Raw genomic sequence first — 24544 nt, forward strand, 5'->3', positions numbered from 1 at the left:
GTATGGGAGAAAATTCATAAGCCTCAGCAATTTTTATGGGAAAAAATTAAAAAAGAAATGTTTTTTCCTTAAAAATTAATCATAAATTAACAAAGTTCATATCAGCTAGATTTTGAAAGCTGATGAACAATTTTAAGACCAATGCATTTTTTACCTTGATTGAACTTACTGTTTTTAAGTTTCTGACACCAAAAAGAAGAAAATAGGAATTGTGAGATGACATAGTTCATTTATCTATGATATATCTTTTATCTTATAGTAGTTTTGAATTTTTGGAAACATTTTTTATATAAGTGCATAGGCCATAAAACAGTGGTTATTCTGGGAGTTTTTTTTTTTTTTAATTGAGTCTGTTAGATAAGAATTTTTTAGGAACAAGTTTATTAAACTTTCTTAAAGATCCATTGTGGTAAAAAAAATATTGATTAAAATCTTAACTTTTCACTATGGTATTGAAAGCGCTGTCACACTTCCAACTGCAGAAGCTTTTTTTCTTTTAAAAATGGGATCAAACACAATGCAATATTTTTGTCATTATCTTTGCTCTGTTTTATCATCACTTTTTTCCCACATGGTCTAAACAGGAGAAATAAGCGACCGTGGATAAACAGGCCAGATTATATTACACATTTATAAAAGTGTAGCTAAAAACGTTTCTGTGACTTTTTCATGTTCAAAGTCGAAAAGAAAACATCAATTATTTATTTAACTAGATGATTTACAATAATTATAAGGAGATAATATGCCGGCCTCTCAGATAAACACAATCCTTGTTGGTATAAACAGTGTGTTAAGTCAGTGATTTTGAAAGTGTGCCCCCTCGATCACATGGAAACTTCTTAGAAATACAAATTCTTGGGGCCCATTCCAGAACTATTGAATCAGAAATTCTGTGGGTAAGACAGATCTCCAGATGATTGTGAGGTATGCTTAAATTTGAAAAGCACAGTTATAAAAAGAGAATGATGAACTCTGTTTAAAATGATTTGTGACAAGGTAGATTAACTTACTTTTGAGCTGGGCCTTAAAGAATGGGTCATAAATCCTGGAGATCTATTGTACAGCATGGCAATATAATAACAATGTATAGTATACTTAAAAATTGTTAAGAGTGTGGATTGTATATGTTTCATCAAAAAGTGGTATGTGAGGTGGTAGATATATTAACTTGACTTAAACATTCCTCAATGTATTCATATCAAAAGATCATTTTGTACACCATGAATATATAATTTTCATTCAAAACAATTAAGAATGAGTCAAAATTCTCTACGCTATATTTTTTCTTTTAGTTAAACAAAATTTGATATATTTTGGAAAGCCCATGATGTAACATTGTGACGTTGTAAAAAAGAGCATTTAATTTGAAATTTCCTATGAGGTTTCATCCTGAAGCATAATTTAGTATTAGCATCAAAAGCCCAGCAATTACTCCGCTAAGTATTTTTCCAAAGGAAATAGTTGCACAAATGTTCAAAAATGAGTGTAAAATAAAGGTTTATCAAGGCATTGTTTCTGATAGTTAAAATTGAGAATCTACCACAATGTCTACTACTTAAATAAATTGTAGTATATAATTCTAATGGAATTCTAAGTATTCATTAAAATGATTATTTATTGATTGATGTGGAAGAATATTTACAATAATTATGATTAAACAAATTTAAAAAGATTATAAAATTGTACTTCTGTATTTGTCAAATTTGGTTAAAATAGCTGTATATATTAATTTATAGCTCCATTTGCATAGAAAAAAATAAGTTTGGAAAGTTATACACCAAAATGTTAAGAATGGAAATTCTGGTTTTATATCTCTATACCCACACATGCATATGTATATATGCATACACATATATACACACAAATATAGAAAGATATAAAATTTCTTTGATTTTGCTTATCTCTGTTTTCTAAAGTGAAACTATTTCTTGTGTGGAGAAATAATGAAAGTTTAAAAACAACATAATCTAATCTGAGATTTTTAAGCAGCCTTCTTATACAATCTTACCATTAGTAACTAGAAATACTCATTTTAGAAAGTACTGTATCTGTCCTAGAACATTTGGAAGAAACTAATTCATAATACAAAAATTCACTGTAGTGGTTAGTGGTCTAAAATCTGGCATCAGTTTATTTCTCAACATTTGCATTATTATTAATTAACAAAAATATGGTTTTCATCATAGAAGCTTTTAGAAAAGTAGAAATTGCTCTGCTATATGAAGCAAGTGACCCTAGTTGAGCTCTTGCCACTAACTTTCTGTGTGAACTTGAAAATTTTAGTGCCCCGTTTTTTGGCCTTGTTTTTCTCAAATCAAAATAACTCCATCAGAACATCTTGATGGCTTTTAAAAACTCTAATATTCTAGGAATCTAGAATGCATTTAGAAGAAAAAACATCTTTAGAGAAATATATGAGGCAGTATGGAGGCTGAAAAAAATAACCCCAAACCCTCTAAAAGACCCTTTAAAGGATTCTGCTTCTGAAGTTACACAGGATGCAGTTGGTACTTCTCTCCCTGTATGATTTCTCCTTTAATGGGATTTTAAATCAAATTACGCATTAAATGGTAAAAGACATTTGAATCTTGGTATAGTTATGACACCTAGTGGTCAAACACCACAGCTAAATTCTAACTCCCCACCCTCATCCCATATTCATTCAGTTCCTTTCATTGGGTTCTCCTTTTTATTTTTTCAGATACATTTATTCATCATGCATTCAGTTATTTGCTCAACAAGCACTTAGTGGACCCTTTATATGTTCAAGGCACTTTACTGGACACTTTACTATAGAGGAAAGCAAGAAGTAAGATAATATCTTTGATATGTGGAAGATTGCTATATATTTAGGGAAACAAAATGACTCCATAGAAAGGCACATAACTATAGCATGCTGAATTTGTTAAGTGCACTCTCACTAAAGAAAATAATCAGAACTATAGATAGTCTGTGGCCAGCTAGAGGAATGCCTTGTGATGTGCAGAGGTTAAGAAGGGCTTCCTGGATTAAGTGAAATATGCCTTTATTGGAGGCTCAGTTTCTCCATCTGAAAAATAGCAATAATATTTTATTGTTTCATAAATTGTTATGAGAGATTGAGACACAGTATATATAAAGTACTTAGCATAGCATGTAGTTCAAATTAGGTACCCAGTGACTGTTAATCATTTTATAACAAAACTAAAAACTCCATGTATATTAACTTTTTCTTAATTTTATTTTAAAACTAGTTCTGGCTCAAGTTTACATGACATTTTAAAATTTAGACTGAATGTACGGAACACAAAATCAGTTATTTTAGTTAATTCGATGTATAAATAGCCACAAGAAAAGATAGTCTTGGCTCTATCTTTAGATGAATATAATAAACAGTTTAGATAAAAATAAGCTTTACTACTTTTATATTTTTATCTTTAGCTAGAAATAAAGAGTTTAGTAGGCTAACTGGCTGAATCAACAAAATAGCTAATTCACAGAAAAAAAAAATTATTCAAAGCAGCTGTTTGCCTAAATGAGCTAGTTGTTTTATTACAACGAACTGTCAGTTCAGTAAATAAAGTCTATCCGGACGCTCCATTTAGTCAGTGCAAAGATATCAAACAGATTGTTTGGCACTGTATGGGTTGTATGTGGGTAAACTGTTTTTGTACACTTTTTAATTGGTTATGTTTTAGACACTGTCTTAAATCCTATGCTGCCTTCCAAACTCATATTTCAATAATTATTGTAAAATGTGTATTTACTTTTGCACTTGAGTACCAGGTAGTTAATGTTAAGAATGGGAAAAAATTTTTGCAGTCTAACCATCTGACAAAGGGCTGATATCCAGAATTTACAAAGAACTAAAACAGATTTACAAGAAAAAATCAAGCCCTTTCAAAAGTGGGCGAAGGATATGAACAGACACTTTACAAAAGAAGAATTACATGAGGCCAACAAACATATGAAAAAAATGCTCATCATCACTGGTCATCAGAGAAATGCAAATCAAAACTACATTGAGATACCATCTCACGCCAGTTAGAATGGCGATCATTAAAAAATCTGGAGACAACAGATGCTGGAGAGGATGTGGAGAAATAGGAACACTTTTACACTGTTGGTGGGAGTGTAAATTAGTTCAACCATTGTGGAAGACAGTGTGGAGATTCCTCAAGGACCTAGAAATAGAAATTCCATTTGACCCAGCAATCCCATTACTGGGTATATATCCAAAGGATTATAAATCGTTCTACTATAAGGACACGTGCACACCAATGTTCATTGCAGCACTGTTTACAATAGCAAAGGCCTGAAACCAACCCAAATGCCCATTCATGATAGACTGGACAGGGAAAATGTGGCACATATACACCATGGAATATTATGCAGCCATCAAAAACGATGAGTTCGTGTCCTTTGCAGGGACATGGATGAACCTGGAAACCATCATTCTCAGCAAACTGACAGAAGAGCAGAAGATCAAACACCGCATGTTCTCACTCATAGGCGGGTGTTGAACAATGAGAGCACATGGACACAGGGAGGGGAGCACTACACACTGGGGTCTGTTGGGGGGAAATTGGGGAGGGATGCGGCGTGGGGAGGTGGGGAGAGATAGCATGGGCAGAAATGCCAAATATAGGTGAAAGGGAGGAAGGCAGCAAATCACACTGCCATGTGTGTACCTATGCAAAAATCTTGCATATTCTTCACATGTACCCCAAAACCTAAAATGCAATAAAAAAAGACTTTCTCTATTTTTTTTAATTCTGTAAAACTGTGTAGCACTCTAACTGTGCTTGCAAGCAACAAAAAGTACAAAGGAGTATTAACACCCCACTTATCATTTTGTTTCTGCAAGTAGAGACATAAGTCGTATATTTGCTAAAAGTGTCAAACAATTATGTAGTTCATCTGTCATTTTCAAGGGTAAAATAAACTGTATTGTAGTGGCTTTTTGCCAAAAGCCATAATGTTCTGATAGGAAAGAAAATCAGCTGCAAGGAACATGCTATATTATTTAGAAATGCGTGTTTAACCTGAATAAGAAAGATTTGAGAGAGAACAGAATTGTTGTCTTCAGATATCTGAAGAGCTTTCATGTGTAACATGACTTTATTTTATTTGGCCTTAACAGGCAGAAATAGGTTGAAATGATATAACAGATTTGACTCACCAAAGGAAGAAAATTGATTTTTAAAAGTTGAACCTCCTACAATAATAGTTTTCACAGGACTTCACCTGAGAGCTGAAAGAGAGATAGATGCTTTTTGCTGTATCTAGTACCAGATACACTCTAGGCCTTTACATACTCTGGTAGTTGCCTAAAGTGGTTGCAAAAATAGTCCCAATAAATGTGAATGTCTGAGGTTACCATAATTCTATTAATAAACACAGAACTTTAGTTATAGGAGCTTCTGAAAAGTACAATGACATATAAGGAAGACAAAATTTACCCTCTGCAAAATTCTGAAGGAGGCAAAGTTTATCTGAGTAGCCCTGTCTTTTCCAAGCCCCTATCATTCTGAGGCCTGGTAACCTGCCAACCCTTCCCCAGGCTCCTATCCTATCCTATGTCTTATTCACAAAGGTTCACAGATTCGCCTTGCAGTCACCTAATTCTTTACAAGGTTGCAGTTGACAATGAATTAAATTTTCTCTCTCCCAGGGTTGATGATGAGGAATTTGTTTAGAAATTAAAGATTGAAAATACAGATCAACACAGTAAAACTAAAATGTGTAACCCCGTGACAGTGTTGAAATTTATGTTTTGGGGCTATTTTGCAGTGAGGTCTTGTCTGCTGGTTAGGTCTGCAAGTTTGATTACTTATCTGTTAATACTAAGGTAAAATACGACTGAGGTTATTGCCAAAATACTAATCTTCTTGATTCTTGAAAATATCATCCTCAATACTGTTATCCATTTGTAGATTGGCATGCTATTTTCAGTTTACGTAGAACCCTTGAATTTGTAAAAGTTTACACAAGTTCTTCTTTATTAGAAATCAAATATATTTGTACACCCAAACATGAACTGACATGCCCTTGACTCTATTTTTACTCTACTGTCTGCAGAAATTGTCATTCTAATGCTTTACTAAGGAAGGAATGTAAGTCTTCAAGGTGGGAAGTAACAGCACAAACAGCACAAGAGCAAAACGCACTGATCTTCAAACTCCATTTCAGTGCTCTCTCTATGAGGCTACCTATATCCTCATATTCATATCTGGTCTTCTGGCCAACACTATGGCCTTGTGGGTTCTGTGTCAGTTCATCAGCAAGAAAAATAAAGCCTTCATTTTCATGATCAACCTCTCTGTGGCTGACCTGCACACGTGTTTCCTTACCCCTCTATATTTACTATTACATCAGCCACCAGTGGCCTTTCCAGGGGGACCTAAGCCTGCTGTGCTTCTACCTGAAGTATCTCAACATATATACCAGCATTTGCTTCCTGACATGCATCAGTCTTCAGAGGTGCTTCTTTCTCCTCAAGCGCCTCAGAGCTAGAGACTGGAAGTGTAGGTATGACATGGGTATCACTGCTGCCATCTGGGTCATCATGGGGACTGCTTGTTTATCACTTTCCATTCTGAGAAGCACTGACTTAGCCAACAGCACTGAATACTGCTTTGCTGACTTAGAGCTTCAGCACATTAGCATGGCTTCCTCCACTGTCATGGTAACTGTAGCTGAACTTGGAGGGTTTGTATTACCCATTATAATTATTACTTGTTGCACATGGAAAACAAGAAAATCTTTACGGGAATTCCAAGTTTCCCCTAGAAGTACCAAAAAGAGGAAAAAGGCTTGGGAGATGGTCCTGATGTGTGAAGTGGTGTTCATTGTGTTACACTCCTTACCACCTCAACTTCCCATTCTTTATGATGATGAAGGAACATGTCTTTTTGAACTGCTTTTTTATTAAGAGCACTCTCCATTTCCCTGTGTCTTGCAAATATGAATTGTTTTCTTGACCCAGTTGTGTATTATTTTATGACCTCAGAATTTTGTGACCAATTTTCAGATCATGGCAGCTTGGTTCTTCAGTCATGTATGAGATGCAGTGACAGTGCTTTAGAAATTTGTCAGAGGGAGGAGGATCTTCAAACTATCTCTATTTACTGTTTGAATAATTCCAAGACAACATAATCAAATAATTAACTAGAAAAATCCATATGCTCTATTAGTATAGCTATGTCACTTTGAAGATTTTTCTTTAAAAATGCTGTTGTTGAGTATCTTAAAGAAACATGGCTCCTTCCCTTTATCCTCAAAATGATCCTTCTGAAGAAATTATACATGCATATAGTTTCTATCAGAATGGAAACATATTATTCTATGGAGCATGTGAAAAAATATCTTTTCTTACAGAAGATGATGAGTAACAGAATAAATTGCACACCTGTTTCTCAGAAACAGATCCAATCTTTCTTTCTTCTTCTGAGAGAAACAAACAAAATATACATTGAAAACAAGTAGACATAGGTGAATTGTCCGAACATTGAAAATTGTACAGAAAAGCAGTATGACCACAAATTTCCTTAGAAAATATTCACTACTTGAGCAAACAAGATTATAGAGAAAAGGCTTTTTAATATCAATATGAGTTATGGGAATCAACATTCTTATAACTTGGAATATGGATGAGATTTTTGTTTTCAATCTTCTGAGAAATAAACAATTCAGATAAACCTCACATACCTCAACACTATCATGGGATTCACACAATGAATATACCTTAAACAAAAAATAAAGTTATGTCCTTATTTATTTCACAAACTTGAGTTTCAAGGCTTACAATTAAGTCATTTTGCTTATTTATTAAAATCAACTGTGCTATAGTCTGCCTAAATTGATTGCTGTATATACAACCTCAGTCACAACTTCACTTGATATGTTTAAATCAATGAGTTAATTTTTTAAAAAATCACATACATGCCTGTATTATTTCAGTGCTAAACTCCTGCTAAGCCTCATTTTTCACAAGTAAAGATATATTTAAGGACAGCATGGGTGAACTGAATCTTATTATAAATGCCAAATGGAAACTTTCTATTTTTAAAATCCCTGTGACTAAATCATTTTATAATACAAATCACTCCCATTGGAAAATTTGAAACTTAAATTTTTCATATATTGGATTTTATTAAAATAATACTTTAAAAAGCAGTGGTTAGTTTAATAAAATTATAAAGGGTTATTTTCTTGGACTTATAAGATTAGAAATTCACAAAACGGCTTGTTATATTTTCTTTTTTGTTATAGCAATTACTTGTTAAAACAAAAGCAGATAATATTCCCCATGGGGTTAGAGGGAACAGACTAAAACCTAGATGTTCTGAAATCTGCTAGAGATCTGTATTTTAGAAAATTGTATTCTGTAGAAATAATTGTGTAGCTCTTTAAATACTAGAACATTTAAAACATCAGTTTAGTTGCATATATTTCTAAAACATATGCATTTTCTACCCACTTAAGCAGTTTTATAAACAAGGGACCATGATGTATGAAGGAAACACTAATCCAGATTCATATGACAAGGATCTTAGTTTCAAGTCTGCCACTGATAAGCTATATGACCTTGGGCAAGTTATTTATCATTGGGTTCAGTTTCATTATCTGTACATGGAGGGCTGGACTAGATGAAATAAATATGAGGCATATTTTTTAGAAAGTACTTTCTAAACCCTAAAGACATTTACAAATGCTCAAATTTTTGTTGTTATTAGTAATAGTATTGTTTTAATTTAAGGGGAACCAACCCTAACATTTAATATACTCTTTTCAGAGTGACTGAAGGTCATCATTATAAACATTAGTTATTGTACTGTATGCATTGCTTCTTTCAGGGCTACTGAAACTTATAGGATTGTCTGTAGATACACTAAAATAGCCCCATGAATTTTAATATTTATATAGTGGTTCCATCCCCACCTTTTAAAGTTCTTAATACCATTTCTTGCTATACTCAGCACGCCTGTCTGAAGCAGTCTCTATTGTTTTGATGAGTTCTTTCTTATTTTCTGTGGCTTTGAAAACACTAATCCAGCTAATTAGAACAGAGTTTTAACTTAATAAAAATGAGTGAAATCCTGACGATTTTATTTGGAAAGAATATATGCAGAAAAGGGAAAATCTCCTATAGAACAGAGTGTGGGTTTTAGTTTATGAACTTTATGACATCTATTCTGTCAATTTGGGATTAATTGTGCTTACTTTCTGGCTCTGTCAGCTGTGTTTAGATAGGTGAGGTTGCCAGATATTTGAGTTCTGAATCACTGAGGTATTAGCTGGTTTTGATGCCTAAAATTTCTTGGAATATAAGTATCGCACCCCCAACACATACACACACACACACACACACACACACACACACACACACACACACACAGATATAATTAAATTTCCAAAATAATTACTTGTTTCATCAAAAATTTAGTATATTCAAAACTACTTCTTTATTGCTCTTAGATTATTTTCTATTTGTCATAATGCTCTTAAAAAAACAACTGCTCATTCTGTCCACTGCTTGCTTCCTCTTTAGGAGCACTTTGTGAAAATTCCCTCATGTATTTGAAATCCTATTTGAGATACATTAATCCATTTGTTGAAATCAGCCTGTTTTTAACATAATAATGATCGTTATCTATTAAGTTTAGAGAAGCAAAGAAAACAGACTGGCTTACCAACTCCAAGCTATCAGAATTTTCCAGAAATCTCCTATTTATACTTAGTTCTAGAGAATGAAGTATACGTAATAACTCTGATCTATTATTTCTGGGGCCAGTCAAATGCCAACTCCGTCTCTCCACTTCCTGTTCCCTGAAACACTATATACAGGAGTTTAAATAATGGCAACATTGGGTCTACAACTTAACTACTTGATACTAATTAAAGTTGGGTTCTAGTATTATCTCTTCTCTTTCTTAACTGTGTGATCTTGAGCAAGACAATTTACCACTCTGAAGCTGTTTTCTCATCTGCTATATCATGTAATGATATCTGCATTTTCTGCTTCACAAGACTGTTGTGAAGATCAAGTAAGAAATGAAGATGAGAATTCTTTTAAAATCATAATGACTATTTAAATATGAGGACACATAAAGAACAGATAGTATTAAGAATGAAATCAGGGAAGGGAGATAAAGTGCCTTCCTCAACTCGTAGCAACACAGAGGATATTAATAAATATTTTAAATTCCCTATTTGTGCCATAGAAAATAATGAAGGCTCGAAGTAGCACTCAGGGTCAAGACAACACTAACTGAGGCCCCTTGAGGGTAACAGAAAGGAACCATTTAACTGGGCCCCTACCATCAGTTAGTTAGGTTCAATTTTCCAGTATAGTAAGTTATGCTTAGGGCCATGGATCTCTGAAAAATTCAAATATCAGAGATTGACCACGGCCTTAGGGAAACAATGGTGATCCTATATTGCATAGTCAGGGTCCCCTACAAATAATTCTGTAGATGGGAAGCCAGGTCTTTAGAACTTTGGGAAGGAAGTAATTTAAGACAAACGGAAAAGACCTTTAAAATTGCAAAGCAAACTGCTGAGAGCAGGAATAGGTTACCCAGCACCATTGTTTGGCCATGTTTAGATTTGCTGAGGGGTCTTAAAAGGTTCAAAGTACTTTCTTCATTCAATGCAGTTCCTAGAATCCCTGGTCTGGTTAATTACATTGGATAACCAAACCCGCATAAATATAAAATATGAAAAACTCAAAGTCTCTTGAAAAATCATTAAACATTCACATTTCTGGCTCTGTTCATATTGTTTCCCTGTCATGCATGCCTTTCTTCCTCCTCTCTGTTTATGTAGTTTTACAAATCATTTATGATTCAGCTCAAATTCTATTTTCCTGTGAAACCACATTTTCTCTCCTAGACTCTAAAGTCCATGAGGGCATCCACAATTTATTGTACTCTATGACATATTGAATTTGAATCTAGTTTCTTATAGGGAAAATAAGAATTTGTTAGTTTATCTTACTAGAATGATTAGGGCCTGCATATTTCTCTTTCTTTTTCTTTGTTTTTTTTTTTTTTGAGACGGAGTTTCGCTCTTGTTACCCAGGCTGGAGTGCAATGGCGCGATCTCGGCTCACCGCAACCTCTGTCTCCTGGGTTCAAGCAATTCTCCTGCCTCAGTCTCCCGAGTAGCTGGGACTACAGGTGTGAGCCACCATGCCCAGCTAATTTTTTTTGTATTTTTAGTAGAGACGGGGTTTCACCATGTTGACCGGGATGGTCTCGATCTCTTGACCTCGTGATCCACCCGCCTCGGGTGACTGTGTAATTAGTCGAGCTTTCCCAGCATCATGCAAATGATAGATGCTCAATGAATGTCTGTTGAGTGACTTAAAATAAAATACATAGTGATTGGTTAGATAACCAAAAGACCAGTCCCTATAGAGTTGACATCAATAACTTTCACAAGGTTTATGCACTCATTCCCTCTCTCTTTAATTAACATGACAACCACTAAGAGCTATGAGTCTGAAAAGGGACGCTTACAACTAATGCCTATCATTACAGTCACTATATTTCGGCCTATTCATTGATTTTGTTGAATATAAATAAGACCAATGTCTGACTGGGTCTCAGTTTACTAAGTAACCATACTACAGTAGACTCTGACTTTTGTAGTTATGTAAAATGTGTTGTAAGCTGTGCTTTAAAGATGTTTCAGGATGGTTGTTTGTTTTTTGGTTTGATTGCAGTTGTTGCTATTAACACTGAATAATTTATGGATTCTTTTATTCATAGGAAAGTGGTGGTATTAAGGGGTGGGTGCAGAATAAAGACAATATGTTACAGTATAAGTTATTCTTTCCCTCTTTAATCTATGCTCCCAGTTCTTTCTTTTATTTCCAGTGAATTCAGTAAAGTGTTGATAAAATCTAGACCTCTGTGAATTCCATCCAAGTTGTTTACAGTGCCACCTTTCTGTATTTATTTTATCAGCCAGGATCTGTTGCTGTTCTTGCATCTACTCCAGGTTGCCATTCAGAGGTTCTAGCTCACTGTTGTAAGATCACTCTCTCTCTTCTGGATCATTCTTCCCCTTAGTTGGTGGTAGCTCCCTGGTTAGGCCCTCACTGGGCTTTTGTGGGTTTGTCTCACCTGGGAGCAACAAGAAAGTAACTGTTCTAATCACATTCTAGGCCCCAACATTTGTGAATTTGGGTTAATAGAAGAACAACTATGAGAGAAGAGAGAAGGCCACAAAAGGACCACATACAGCCTAGGGCCAGAATGGGAATAAGCATAAAATGAAAACTTAACATTTTTATTGGTTATTGGTATGGTAGTTTATAGGCTGATTGCATGTGGTTTCAAATGGCATTTAGTATCACCTTTTATTTCCTTAGCTTAGTATGCCTCCTTTGGCATCCAATGAAAATGGCAAAAACAAAACAAAACAAAACAAAACAACCAACCAACCAACCAACCAACAAAAAAAAACAGAGTAACAGAGTACTTGGCCTGGCAATGTGTCTAACCCCAGATTACTTTACCAAGCCACCACTTTCATTCATTTCTCTATTTCAGCCAAATTAGATTTTTCACTCTCCTCTAGGCATCTTGTGGTTTTTTCCCATCTCTGTGACCCCTGACTCTTCTTCCCAGAATGTGCTCACTGCTTCTCAGCCTATTTAAAACCCAACATCTTTACCATTGCCAATAAAATTTAGAGATGTTTCCCTATTCCCATTACTCTTGGTGATGATTCTTTTTTTGTTGTTGTTCTCCTATAACATCACTGGCAGTGCCACATTGATCATAACTAGCGTAACTGGCTTAGAATCTAAATTTGGAAGGACTCTTAGAAATTGTCTCTATATAACAAAAGGTTAAGGGCAGAAATTTAGTTTAAAAGAGTCAAGGAAGTGTAGGGAGTTCCTTAGAAGATCTGACTTGATACTGCATTGGCAGTATTAAGAAAATGCTGCTTGGTGATATCATATATTTTATATAATATTATATAAAATATACATTATATATAATTACGTATTTGTTGATGTTAGGTGTGTGTTGATACTATCCTCATTAAGCAGCAGGACCTGATTAAGACAGGGAGAGCTACTACCCTCCCATATCATTCCTTGACACAGCAATAATCAAATTCCCTTATTTCAGGGAAGGAAACAGAGCCAAAGCATTGCCAGAATGACATAGCTAGTGATTCCACAATAAGTTGTGTTAGAATAGGGACTCAGACACAGATATCCTGATTCCCATTCTTATTCTCTTTCCACTACCTTGTATTGCCTTTTGGGTTGTTTATTTAATTTTTACATATGTTATTTTTATTTTATTACCAAAATTGAGTTTCCTAGAGGTAACGACTGAATCATATTCATCTCTTTTTCTCATAACATAGTTTAGCAGAAATGTATAAATAATTATTGATCGGTAGATTTATTTTGTAGGACTTTAACTAATTTATATATTTCCTTGATAATTATTCAACTTCTATTAATTTAAATCATAACAATGCTTCAGGCAGCAAAATTAGGTAATCTCCAGTATATCTGTACCAACATTCTAAAGCAGAATATGGCAGATACTCTCTGTGAAACCTTGGATAAGTCACAGTCCCTCTCTGGGTCTTGGTTTACTTATTTTCAAAACCATGATGATGTAATACATGATTTCTAAGCTCCTTTTAATTCTAACATTCTAATGAGACTAATTTATAGGGTTCTAATTTTTTTAAAAATATATCATTTGTGCAAGAATATTTTACAGGAGCAAGATATGGCACAATAATTACTGTGCTAACAAGATGCAATCCCCAAAGTTCACACTAGATCAGCTCTCTTTCTTTTCTGCCCTCCCTTCCTTCCTCCCTCCCTCCCTCTCTCTGTCTTTCTCTTTCCTTCTTTCTTTTCTTCCTTTTCTTTTTCTTCTTTTTTTCTTTCCTTTTCCCCTTTCTCTCTCCTTCCTTCCTTCCTTCCCTCCCTCCCTCTTTCCTTCCTTTTGTTCTTAACCTTGACTCATACCAGCTCTCTGTTTTTGGCCACCAAGTCCAATTTTGAATGTTAGCTAAACATCGAATTTATAAACTGAGTCAAATCAAGATACAAATATGAAGACAGAATGAGATTAATCAAACCTCACTCTGTCAAACAAATTGATTGCCCTTTTTCACTATTAACTTTATGTTCCAACAATGAGGAATTATTTATTTCTATATTTTCCTACCAATGCAGTCCCAAAGAAGGCTGTAGACATGAGAGTTTGGCAACTCCAGTTTTAAATGTCAGGTTCACCATTAACTATTTGACTTTGGTTGACTTTGAATTTACTTGATTATTCAAAATTTTTCGTTTCCTTATTGGGAATTGAAGCTAAATATACTTACTTTGCAAGATTGTCATGATAATGAAGAGAAAATATACATGAAAACTCTTAGTACATCATATGGAACTTAGGTGTGCAAGATATCTTAATGATGTCCATCTATGTCATCTGTAATTGGTATTAGTAAGGAACAGGTTTTTCTATTTTACTCTTTTTTTTTTTTTTTTGAGACAGTGTTTCACTCTGTTGCCCAGTGACTTGATCTTAGCTCACTGCAACGTTTGCCTCCAGAGTTAAAGTGATTCTCCTGACTCAGCCTCTTGAGTAGCTGGGATTACAGGCATCTGCTACCACACCCAGCTATTTTTTGTATTATTGGTAGAGACGGGGTTTTACCAAGTTGGCCAGGCTGGTCTCAAACTCCTAGCCTCAAGTAATTTACCTGCCTAGGCCTCCTAAATTGCTGAGATTACAGGCACGAGCCAGCACACCAGGCGTATATTGCACACTTTTATGTGATTCTAATACTTAATTTCATCCATCTGTAGTTAATTTTGCAGTTTGGGATATTAAAATGGTGAAAGAACATGGAATAACTTCCTCCCCTTGATATTCTTATCTCCAAACCAGCCTACCAATTCAAGTTGAAGAGCTACATGAGAAAAAGGAAATGGAATAAAACATGTCAGAAGGGATGTTTAGCTGTGGCTCAAAATGAATAGAAACATAAGAGCAAACTGTAAGCATTTAAAAATATATATATGAGCTCGCTGCCACCACATGCAGGCTCGGCATTCCTATGCATATGAACTGAATTATCAATATCTAATAATAGATGCTGATTCATGGACACATTTCATCTTAGTCATATATAAATAAGCCCTGGGTGAGACAACTATTTCCATGAGAATTGGAACTTTCTCTCATCTAAATTTCTGAACTTTTTACCATTTTGTCTTCATATTCATTATTCACTTCTTGGTTTGACTCAGCTTATAAATGTGATATTTAACACGCAAATTGAACTTGGTGGCCAAAGGCAGAGAGCTGGCATGAATCAGTTTTAAAAACAAGAAAGAGAAAGAGAGGAAAAATGAAGAGAGAGAAAGAGAGAAAGAAAGAGAGAAAGGAAGAAAGGAAGGGTGAAAGAAAGGAAGAGAAGAAGGAAGGAAAGTCACAGTCACTTGAAAAAGTAAGCAATAAAGTGATAGAAAGAAATCAGTTTACCAGAGCTCCCCACACAGTAACTTTAAGCCCAAGCTCAAGGTTGCCCTGAACCAGCAAAATGGTCATAATTATTCTAATGAGAATTCAAATTGTTTTCAGTGTTCCAGGACTGTGTTCTGCCCTGTTTCTGTTTCCGCTCTGGCCCTGAATCTATTATAGATGTGCTGGAGGCTGAATTTGCTGATAATTATGAGAGAAAGTGCTGCTACTGTGGAGAAAAGAGCACTAGCCTGGGAGCTAAGAGACCCGAGATTTAGTCTACACTCTTCTGATCATTTCCTGGAATGTGACACAAATTATTAGCCCTTTTGGGACCTCCATTTACTTTTCTGCCAAAGACAGGACTTTATATTTCTGCCATGCAGTGGCTTCAAAGCAGAATAGCAGACTTTCTCAGCAAACTTCAGGCACTCTGATGTGAGTGTGTGAGGTGGGAAAACAGTAAGGTACTGAAGTCTCAGGGTAGAGGAGTGAGGACTACAGAAGGTTCAGATTCAAAGAAGCATAGATTAAAGAATGATCTGTTTTAAACCTGCTAACACTGCAGCCAGGCCCTCTAATTCATCCTCTGGTTATCTGGATCCATGTAGGCCATAAGAAACAGTACCCTGGCTTGGGGAGAGCTAAGGAGGAACGAACAGGGAGCAGGATAATGTTCCTTCAAACTGAGAAGTAAGAAATGCCTGCCTTCTCCTTCTTCTCTTTCCAGAAAGTTCTATTGAAACTGGTTTCAAATCACTAATAAAAAGATAGGTTGCAAATCAATGTGCACATTACAATTTCATTTTTTATATAAATAATGGGAATAAAACACACCAGAATTATAATAGTAATTACCTCAAGACAAAAATAATTTCTGTGCTTTTATACAGTTTCCAATTATTTTTTTCATAATAACATCCTTATGAACTCCTCATTCCATTCTTGATCCTCAAAATACATTCATCATAGAGATCTTAGAATATCTTTTTCTATAAGTATGTATGAGGCAATGTGAATCTCTTGCTTAGAAGCCACCAGTTGATTCCTATCACACTTATAACACAAGCCAAACTCTTTACTGCAGTCAAGGCTCTTCATCATTATTTGGCATAAGACTACCTCTAGAAACTTATTTTCTATCACCCTTTCTTCCTGGCCCAGCCTACTTCAGCTATTCTTTAAATTCCTAAAGCCCACTTCCACCTCAAAACCCTCATACTTAGTCTTCTGCTTCCTGGTAGGTTCTTCCTGCAAGTTCTCACATGATTAATTTATTGTTATTCTCATTGTCAATTTCAAAGCGATATAAACACAGAGGCTTTCCTTGATTCCCTTCTTTACACTAGTCCCTCACAGAAACCTGTATTCTTCCTACATGCCATTTGAATAATTTGTCATTTCAATCAAAAATACTTTTTTGTTTTGCTATTTCACACTGATCTGTAAGCTCCTTGAGGACAGGGATGATGTCCCTCTTGCTCACCACTTAGCACTGGGGAATGTTTAACACCATTCATGAAACATATAAGGTGCTCAATGTTAGTTGAATGAATGATTCAATCATTCAACATGTATTACATTTGTAAGACAGAAGAAAAGATGGAGGGCACATTTATGGTGATAATTCCACCTCTACAGTGCATCTTTGGTGGTGTGTGCCCCCGGTATGAATGATCATTTCCAAAAAGGAACTGGTTCTAGAAAGGACACTTTATTCCTTAACAGTGTAAGTGTTATATTTTTGTACATACTCAGTGTCTAGGTCCTCTGAAAACTTGCTGATGAATTCATAAATTCCAAATACCTATTCTGCTTCATAGGTCAGCTCCTTACCGAGGAATAGTGCTCTACGCTTTCATTAGAAAGCAGAAACTTCTTTCAGTTTCTAACAAAATAAATAAATTAGCTAAGAAGGACTTAAGTTAAGAACATTGTGGCCTAGCCTCATCTATTATTTTCAGTTATGACAAATGGTAAAGAGGTTGCAATGCCAGTCAGTTGTCTCAGAAGAACTACAAGTTCATACTATTTATTTACACTTCACACTCAAAGGCACACTTGAAAGAAAAGTAATTATTTGAAACAGTGATAAAAGACATGGAAATCAACTTTAATGCCTATCGACGATAGGCTGATAAAGAAAATATGGTACATATACTCCATGGAATACTATGCACCCATTAAAAGGAATGAGATCATGTTGTTTGCAGGGTCCTGGATGAAGCTGGAGTCCATTATCCTTAGCACACTAATACAGGAACAGAAAACCAAATACTACATTTTCTCACTTGTGAGAGCTAAATGATGAGAACACATGAACAAATAGAAGGGAATGATACACAACAGGGCCTTCAGGAAAAAGTAACTAATGCGTACTAGGCTTAATACTGGGGTGATGAAATAATCTGTACAACAAACACCCATGACACAAGTTTACCTATGTAACAAACCTGCACATGTACCCCTGAACTTAAAATAAGTGTTTTAAAAATGTCTCTTATTAAAGCCTCTCTCTGATGGACAATGTAACTATTAATATTTACACACTTGAGAGGTGGGAAATATATATTTGAGAGGCCTGGAGCCAACAAGAGTAAGATTCACAGTCAACTGTCACAATGGAAAACACAGATATCATGACCCATAAGAGATACAGCCTAATCTGATTCCTGCAAAGGACAGTTGCCTCTATTAAGAGCAAGGCGACATAAAAATGGCCAACAAGCATATGAAAAAGTGTTCAACATCACTAATTATTAGAGAAATGCCAATTAAAACCATAATGAAATATCATCTTACATGAGTCATAATGGCTATCATGAAAAAGAAAAAAAGAAAACCAATATTGGCAAAGATGTAGAGAAAAAGGGAACTCTCACACACTGCTGGTGGGAATGTAGGTTAGTACGACCTCCACGAAAACAATGTCGAATTTTCTCAAAGAATTAACAAGAGAAGTTCTATTTAATCCAGCAACCCCTCTACTGGGTATCCACCCAAAGGGAAAGAAATTATTATGCCAAAATTATGTCTGCACTCATGCTTATCACAGCATTATTCACAATAGCAAAGGTGTAGGACCAACCTAAGTGTTCATCAACAGATGATTGGATAAAATGTGGTATACACACACACACACACACACACACACACACACAATGTAATACTATTCAGCCTTAAAACAGAATGATATCATATTTTTTGCAACAATGTGGTTGGAAATGAAGGCCATCACCTTAAGCGAAACAGCTCAGACACAGAAAAATACCATGTTTTCGCTTAAAAGTGAAAGTTACACAATATGTACACGTGGACACAGAGCGTGGAATAATAGAAAATGGAGACTCAGAAGTTTGGGACAGGGTTGGATGATGGGAAATTACTTAATGGATTCAATGTGCATTATCTGGGTGGTGGATATCCTAAAAGACGAGACTTCACCACTATGCAATCTATTTATGAAACAAAATTACACTTGTACCCTATAAATGTATACAAAAACTTTTCTTAAGAAAGAACAGAAGCAATTCCTTTTTTTGGAGGTTTTCCAAACAAGAAAGGCTTTTTCAAAAGTTAGGCAGGATTTGTGTCTGCAAAATACCCTAGTAGGTAATGTTTTTCTTTCATAACACTCCCTTCTGTTTTTGTAATTTAGAGACTTCCATTTTAATATAGGTCAGCACTCTCAGAGTTATAGAGAAGTTGTCATTTGAGGACTGAATTACAGGGCAGGGTAAATGGGGAGGGTTGCTTGGAAACTGTCTCTCTTGCTGCTAAGGTCCTGTTATTAATCTAAATTAATTTATTACTTAATATGGTGACAAATTGGCTATGTGTAAAGTTTAATCTTGCTTCATACTAGGTATTTTTTAATGATCATGTAAATGAATTTATTTTAAATTTCATTTTTAGATTGTTCATTGCTATTGTATAGAATTTCAACTGACTTTGTCATGTCCGTTTGTCATGTTGATCTTGTATCCTGAAACATTGCTTGTTTGTTAGCTCTAATCAGTTTCCTTGTAGATTTTCAAGGGTGTTTATATGTAAGATCAAGTCATGTAAGAATAAATATAATTTTATATAATCCTTTCTAATTTGGATGTATTTTATTTCTTTTTCTTGCCTAATTTCTCTCACTAAAGCTTCAAATACAATGCTGCACAGAAATGGTGAAAGCAGGCATACTGGCCTTGTTTCCTATCTTGGTAGGAAAACTTTCAGCTTTTAACTATTTAATATAATGTTAGTTTTTTTGTTTATAAACATCCTTATTCACGTTGAAGAACTACCATTCTAGTGCTAATTTGTTGAGTGTGTTTGTCATGAAACAGTGTTGGGTTTTCCCAAATGCTTTTTCTCACTCTATTACGATCATGCTTTGTTTTTCCCCTTCATGCTGTTAATATGGTGTATTACATCAATTGATTTTCATATGTTGAACAAATCTTGCATTCCTGGAATAAATTTGACGGGTCAGGACATGTAATTATTTGAAAATGTTAGTAGATTCAATTCATTAGAATTTGGTTGAAGATTTTTGCACTTATTGCAAAGGAAACCAAAAGATATTTGTCTTTAATTTTCTTGGGATTTCTGTATCTGGCTTTTTTATCCACATAGTGATGACCTCATAGAATAACTTAGGAAGTGTTTTTTTTTTTTTTGCACTTTTATTTTTTGGAAGAGATTGAGAAGCATTGGTGTTCATTCTTTTTAAAAACTTGCTAGGGCCGGGCACGGTGGTTCATGCCTGTAATCCCAGCACATTGGGAGGCCGAGGCGGGTGGATCACCTGAGATTGGAAGTTCAAGACCAGCCTGACCAACATGGAGAAACTCCATATATGCTAAAAATACAAAATATTAGCTGGGTGTGGTGGTGGGTGCCTGTAATCCCAGCTACTCGGGAGGCTGAGGCAGGAGAATCACTTGAACCCAGGAGGCGGAGGTTGCAATGAACCAAGGTTGTGCCATTGCACTCCAGCCTGGGCAACAGTGCAAGACTCCATCTCAAAAAAACAAAAACAAAAACAAACAAACAAACAAACAAAAAACCCGAAAAGCTTGTTAGAATTCACAAGTAAAACTATCTCCTTTCCTTCTCTTTTCTCTCTTCCTTCCCTCTTTCTTCCCTCTCCCTCCCCTCTCTTCTCCTCCCTTCTCCTTTCCTCTCCTCTGCTTTCTTTTCCAGAATTTTTGATTAATGATTTTATTTCTTTACTTGTTATAGGTTTGTTATTTTATATTTCTTCTTGGTTTAGTTTTGATAGTTTCTGTGTTTCTAAACATTTGTTTTATCTAGGTTATCAAATTCATTGGTGTCCAAGTACTCATAGTATATGTTCTCTTAAAATCAGTTTTTTCTCTAAAAATTGTATTTCTGTGATTGTTTTTTTTCTAGTGGACTATTTGACTGCCTTCTTATTTTCCCCTTCCTTTTTTTTTTTTTTTTGGATTTTTATTTTATTTTGATTTTTGTAGTACTTACCCTGGGGATTATAAATAACATTTTAATCTTGTAACACAGAATTTTAAAATAATACTAGCTTGATTTCAATAGTATAGGAGACACTTACCTTTGACATAATCAGAAAAATATAAAAGAAAATTGAGAAGGATATACTTTCCTGATTTTGTGATTCAATTTGCTTTTTTCTGAGCTTATGTCACACCTATTTTATATTTTAGGCAATACTCATATAATTTATTCTATATCTTGTGTCTAGCACCAGTGTAGCATCTCTATGTCTTATGAAACAGTGCCAATTAAGAGGATTTGTAGATAATTCCTTTTGTTCTCTGGAACCAAAGCACACTACAGTTGGGGATGGGGAGTACTGTGTCTCACTGTTACCAATAACTCATGAACAGGATTATGCAAGTCCCATCCTACCTACGGTTTAAGTGTCAGGCTTGGTATGTTGTCTATTGTAAAACACTTAGGTTATAGGACAGTAAGTACTATTATAAATAACTAAGGCAATGTAATGAAAATAAGCACTATTGAAAGTACCAGTTTGCAAGGGAGCTTACTTTTGTTAAATTAAGGTTTGATTGGTTCATTTTTCTGTTAGAAATTTTATGTGGAAAAAAATTATTTGCATCTCTGAACATATGTAACCAAGAATACTCGTAAGATTTATTTGAGCTCTTTCAGCTTCAGTGTTTTAAAAGGTATCAAGATTCAAATGCTTCAAAATAAATGCATCATTGTAAATTTTCTTCCCAATACTTTGCATTAATAAAAGGACAAAAGCTTTCATTTATCAATTGGCTAATTTATTTCAGACATTTTTCATCCATCATTTAATTTACTTCATGTAACACTTTTGAATAAAGGGTGGAAAAATTGTTGAGCTGGTGAGGCTGTGGAGAAACAGAAATGCTTTTACATTGTTGGTGGGAGTGTAAGTTAGTTCAACCATTGTGGAAGACAGCGTGGTGATTCCTCAAGGATCTGGAACCAGAAATTCCATTTGACCCAGCAATCCCATTAGTGGGTATATATCCAAAGGACTATAAATCATTCTACTATAAACACACATGCACTCATATGTTTATTTCAGCACTATTTACAATAGTAAAGACGTGGAATCAACCCAAATGCCCACCAATGATAGACTGGATAAAGAAAATGTGGCATATATACACCATGGAATGCTATGCAGCCATAAAAAAAGAACGAGTTCATGTCCTTTGCATGGACATGGATGAAGCTGGAAGCCATTATTCTCAGCAAACTAACACAGGAACAGAAAACCAAACACCACATGTTCTTTCTCACTCCTAAGTGGGAGTTGAACAATAAGTGCACATGGACACAGGGAGGGGGACATCACATATTGGAGCCTGTCAGGGGGTGGGGGTCAAGAGGAGGGAGAGCATTAGGACAAATATCTAATGCATGCTGGGCTTAAAACCTTGATGATGGGTTGATAGGTGTAGCAAACCACCATGGCCCATGTATATACATGTAACAAAACTGCACATTCTGCACATGTAGCCTAAAACATAAAGTAAAATTTAAAAGAACAAAAAAGCGTCCACTACACATGCTTTTTGCGTTGGAGGGATATGGTTGAAAAAATCCAAGCTAAATAAACTATGAAGCGTTCAAAAAAATCTATAACTCCTTACCAAGTCTATTCCCTCCACATACTGGAATCTATCATCTGGATCTGAGTTTTGTGTATTTTGAGCTTAAGATTAATTAGTCATATTATTAAATATTATATCCAGTCTCTAGTCTATCATTAATGACCCATTTTGGTTCTGTTATTTGTTTATTTCCAGCTTTTCTCTTTTCCATGAATGTGCTCAACATGAATTTCAGCTTATAAATATTTAAAAATATTCAGTCTTTCTTTTTTTTTTTTTTACCACAATCAAGCTGAATTTATTTTTATGTTTTCTTTTTCATTTTAACTATAGTATTAGTTTTTGCTCTTTTATTGCTTTTTCATTATGAATTTGATTGCTATTTTCCAAATATTTGAGTTGAATGCTGGACTACTATTTCAAAAACTCTCTTTCCCTAGAAAATATATGTTCACTGTATGTGTTTTTCTAGTAAAACTTTTTGTGAGAATATGAAAAATTTGAGATGTGTACATTGTGATTTTTCCGATGTAAATGTTTCTGAGTTTCCAATAATACCACCTCTTCATTAACAAAATTTATTTGTTGTGTTTTCTTCTAGTTTATTATTTTTTGTGTGGTAAAATACACATAACAAAATTTACCATCTTACACATATTTGAGTGTATAATTTAGTGGTTTTGAATGCATTCATAATGGTGTGTAACCATTAAAAAATGTTGAATAGGCAATAATATTCCAATTCTGGGATTCAAATTTTTAAAAACTGTAAGGTGGTTGGTATTATCATCATGTCAGTTTTACTTATGGGAAGACTGGGGCTCCACGTATATGCTCTTTAGCTATAAAATATCGTTTGTCTGGGTTTTGGAACCAGATACCTGAGGGCCGAAATTTTAGATTCATCACTTTACGCTAGGATTTCCTGGCAAATTAACTAATCCAAATTTAAATTTATTCTATTGTGAAATACTTCCTAAAACAGGTCACTTTAGTTTGAAATGAAATTGTGTACCGATATAATAGGTGGGCAATAAATGTTAGTGGCTTTCCTCCTTGCCTCTGCTACACCGAGGCAACTTTTCAGTGCCGTTAAAGCAGCTCAAATTCCATTCACATGATTTTGAGATGTGTCTTGGTCTGAGTTTGATTATTTGAATGCCCAGGTGCTAGATGCTCAAAGATAGAGCCCCACAATTGAGTACTTATTATATTCTCTCTGAAAGGTTTCTGACTGGGAGTCATTTCTCACTAGCTTGAAAAGTACTAGGAAGCAGGACACTTGTTCTATGCTTCTCTTAATTTTACATGTAGGACTGGGAGTATATCATAATTTTTAAGGGCAAGGAAGCTGTTGCTATCATTATTCACTTTGTGATCTTAGGCAAATAACATTGTCGAGTCTGTTTTCTTGTTTTAAAAAAGATGATGATAACATAATAGCCACCTTACAGATTGAATGACATGCATATGAAGTATCAAGCATAGTAACCAATACATAGAAAGTAAATGGTCAAAAAGTGGAGCTATTACTGGTGTTAATATACACTTCAGTTATTGATAAAAACATAATTGATTAATCTAATAATACTCTAAGATATTTAGAATAGCCTCATAATTATTTTCAGGCAGAGATTTCCTTCTGGCACTCAGATCAGTGTGGTCATTAAATAATTATTGCCATTGCACTATTGTTAGTGAAATTGTAAGATAGCCACTTCCTTAATAGTGGCAAGCACAGAAATGTCTTCTTTTGCATTATTCCAAGGTTCTTGTCTTCAGGATGGCTTGTGTTATTCAACCCTCATAATTAAGTTAGTGGCAACATATGGAAGAAGTTTTGAATCAATTACTTTACTTGTTTCACATTACAAAATAATTACTCAGCTGAGCAGTTAACTTTGGTTACTATTAAAAAACCACTGCAAAAACAGGATA

The 24544-nt window shown here is 34.8% G+C and overlaps 1 pseudogene; it reads left to right on the forward strand.

Moving 5' to 3' along the window:
- The window catches only part of LOC116532311, a 34612-nt pseudogene extending 23603 nt beyond the window's left edge, over positions 1–11009 (forward strand).
- The last annotated feature ends 13535 nt before the right edge of the window (positions 11010–24544 follow it).

Source organism: Sapajus apella, unplaced genomic scaffold (assembly GCF_009761245.1).
Source record: "Sapajus apella isolate SASKATOON/1434 unplaced genomic scaffold, GSC_monkey_1.0 scaffold75, whole genome shotgun sequence".
NCBI lineage: Eukaryota > Metazoa > Chordata > Mammalia > Primates > Cebidae > Sapajus > Sapajus apella.